The following is a 3,549-nucleotide window of genomic DNA, read 5'->3' as shown; positions in this document are numbered from 1 at the left end:
CTCCATTTAAATCAATGTTTAAAATATACAGATTAGCGCTAACCGGTTTGGCTCAGTGGATAGAGCGTCGGCCTGCGGACTCAAGGGTCCCAGGTTTGATTCTGGTCAAGGACATGTACCTGGGTTGCAGGCACATACCCAGTAGGGAGTTTGCAGGAGGCAGCCGATTGATGTTTCTCTCTCTCCCCCTTCCTTCCTTCCTCTGTTTCTAAAATCAATAAAAACATATTTTAAAAAAAGAAATATACAGCCCTAGCTGGCTTGGCTCAGTGAATAGAAAGTTGGCTTGTGGACTGAAGGGTCATGGGTTTGATTCTGGTCAAGGGCATATGCCTGTTATGCGGGCTCAATCCCCAGTCGGGGAGGAGGGGTGTAGGAGGCAGCTGATCAATGATTCTCTCTCATCATTGATGTTTCTCTCTCTCCCTCTCTCTTCCTCTCTGAAATCAATAAAAATATATTTAAAAAAGAAATATACAGATGATGTATTATAGAATTATACACTTGAAACCAATATAATTTTATCAACCAATATCACCCCAATACGTTTAATTAAAAGTTCTTTTTAAAAAATACAACAAAACATTTCCTTCACATAAAGAAATAAATGGATGGATGAACATTTGAGAATTCCAGGATAATAAATGCAAAGGGACAATGAAGAAATAGTTTTCCTGAAGCCAGAAGAGCTGAGATTGAGACTACAAATTATTAGATCTGTGATACAAAGTGTGCTTTAGTTCTCTGAGACTCAGTTCCCTCATCTGTAAAATGGGAAATTCCTACTTCATAGAGTTGTTACAAAAATTATATGTGAAAATATTAAAAAATGCAGCTGGCATTCTTAAGTACCACAGGCATTCAACACATTCTATTAAACAAACACACAAGCCCTAGCCAGTTTGGCTCAGTGGATAGAACATTGGCCTGCAGACTGATTGGTCCCGAGTTCAATTCCCGTCAAGGGCAAATGCCCAGGTTGCTGGCTCAGGGGCATACATGGCACTTGATCCCCAGGAGACGGTGTGCAGCAGGCAGCCAATGATACACTATCGTTGATGTTTCTACCTCTCTCCCTTCCTCTCTGAATCAATAAAAATATATTTAATAAACACAAATAGCTGGTTAACTAAACATAACTAGTCCTCTTCTAGTCCTTCTTATTGTCTTTCCTATTAATTTTCATCCCATCCTTTCAGATTGGGCATCCCTTCATGAATCAGAAGTTTAACACATACACACAGTCATTAGCATTGCATTTCTCTTCATAAGCTAAGCTTAACAGTAAAAATTTTTCTAACAACCCATGGCTTGTTCAAGATAGTATTCCACTATTAACCCAAATCTTTGTTTATATATTACTTGTTAGAATAATTTTTAAAATAACCAGCAGCCCTGATATGACTGACCTCTTATATGCTTTATTTTTAAATGCTAAGCTAAATTTTTAGAAAAAAATGTATCAGCCCAATTAACTTCTTAGACCAATAAATCAGAACTCACTGAGCTCTAAAATACTTATGTACTTCATCTTACGTGGTTCACGGGAGATACCGAATTATTTTATATTTTTCATTCTCACTCTCAAAATGAAAATAAAATTCCCAAACAAAACAATTTTAAATAAATGTGAGAATCTTTTACAAAGTAATATACAAACGTATACTAGTTTTGCCGTTTTTTTTAACCTAAATATTCCATTTAAATATTCCATTTAGGCACATTATAGTACATCCACAGGATACTGTTTACTCAAAATGTTTAAAAGTAGCCGAACCGGTTTGGCTCAGTGGATAGAGCGTCGGCCTGCGGACTCAAGGGTCCCAGGTTCGATTCCGGTCAAGGGCATGTACCTTGGTTGCAGGCACATCCCCAGTGGGGGGCGTGCAGGAGGCAGCTGATCGATGTTTCTCCCTCATGGATGTTTCTAACTCTCTATCTCTCTCCCTTCTTCTCTGTAAAAAAATCAATAAAATATATTTTTAAAAAAAATGTTTAAAAGTAAGGAAAAATACTTGTTACAAAACAGCAACATAATAACACTGGTCTCGCGGAACCGCTTTGGCTCAGTGGATACAGCGTCGGCCTGCGGACTGAAAGGTCCCAGATTCGATTCTGGTCAAGGGCATGTACGTTGGTTGAGGGCACATCCCCAGTAGGGGGCGTGCAGGAGGCAGCTGATTGATCTCTCTCATTGATGTTTCTAACTATCCCTCTCCCTTCTTCTCTATAAAAAAATCAATAAAATATTTTTAAAAAATAACACTGGTCTCTAGCTGGTGGTTCTGTGGTGTTTTATTCCAGTTTTCTATTTTTCACAATTTTTATAATACAAGTTTCTAACGTCCCGTAAGTCCTATGGAGGCCCAGCGCTGTTCTAGAAACCTTGTAACTGTATTTTCAGTCAGTGGATTGGAGCAGCCCTCGCCTAAATGCTCCGCATCTCTCCCGTTTGCACAAGTCAAGGGACGTGATCTTCCCGAGGAGGGAAGGCTAAGCCCACTGTTTCCTCAATTTCCGCTCATGAACGAGTCCGGCTCCCCACAGAGCTGGCAGAACGCCTTTCGAATGGGCCCAACCAATGGACACAGGCATCAGGGGGGTGAGGGCACGAGTGTGTGTGGGGGGGTGAGGGGGGATAATGGGGGAATAAAGACACATAGGTAATACCTTCATCAACAAAGAAAAAAAAAAAGAGCACAGGCGGCGCCTCAGGCTCTCCAACTCCTGCGAGGGGCCGGGCAGGCGCTGGTTCAAGGCCCCACCACCAGCGATTCCCCAGCCGCGGGTGGGCCCGGTTCCGGTGCGGGGGCAGCAGGTGCGCCGAGCGCAGGGTCCGCCCACTGCCCGGAACGACCTCCCCATGGTTCCCACCCTCCCCACATCAGAACTACCTGGGGAGGCGCCGTGGCTTCTGAAGTAGGGCACTGTCAAGCTCTAGGCACCGGACTAAATGGTGGGAGCCAATGCTTTGTCCCACCAGCTGCGGTGGGGGCTGCAGCCTCCTCGGAAGGGTCCCTTCACACACGCACAACCCTGCCCTCACGCTCAGGCCATCCCCTTCGAGGGCGGTTAGGAAGGGCACAGCGGGGCCTTCTGCATCCTGGCACTGTGAGGGTCACCTGGGCCCGGCGGCAGCCCGTCTTCCACAGGAGGCCACGGACCGGCCCCCGGGGCAGGGCTGAGGGGGGACCCGAACAAGAACACGCAGGGAGCCACAGTCTTTACCCTCAAGTCGCCAGGCTCTGGGCTTCCACTCTTTATCTCTTGCCGCCTGCTACCAGACGGCAGCCCGTTTCCCACCGACGGGACAAGAATCACTTCCGTGGGGCGGGACTTCCGGAAGCCCCACCCCCAGGAGGAATCGCTCCCCAAGGGCAGGTGTTAGCGGGCCGTGGATTGACGTCTTTAAGTGGTGGAAAAGTCACAACTTGAAGGGTAACTCCTCCAGTCTCCGGCCCGGAAGTGCTTCCTTTGCTCAGAGGGGCGTTCACCCCAGTTAGCTGGGAAGATTCCCTGATGGAAGAGGCGGTCACCCATCGCGGAGGA

The sequence above is a fragment of the Myotis davidii genome, unplaced genomic scaffold (assembly GCF_000327345.1).
Source record: "Myotis davidii unplaced genomic scaffold, ASM32734v1 scaffold243, whole genome shotgun sequence".
Lineage (NCBI taxonomy): Eukaryota > Metazoa > Chordata > Mammalia > Chiroptera > Vespertilionidae > Myotis > Myotis davidii.
Note: the sequence above shows the minus strand (reverse complement) of the source record.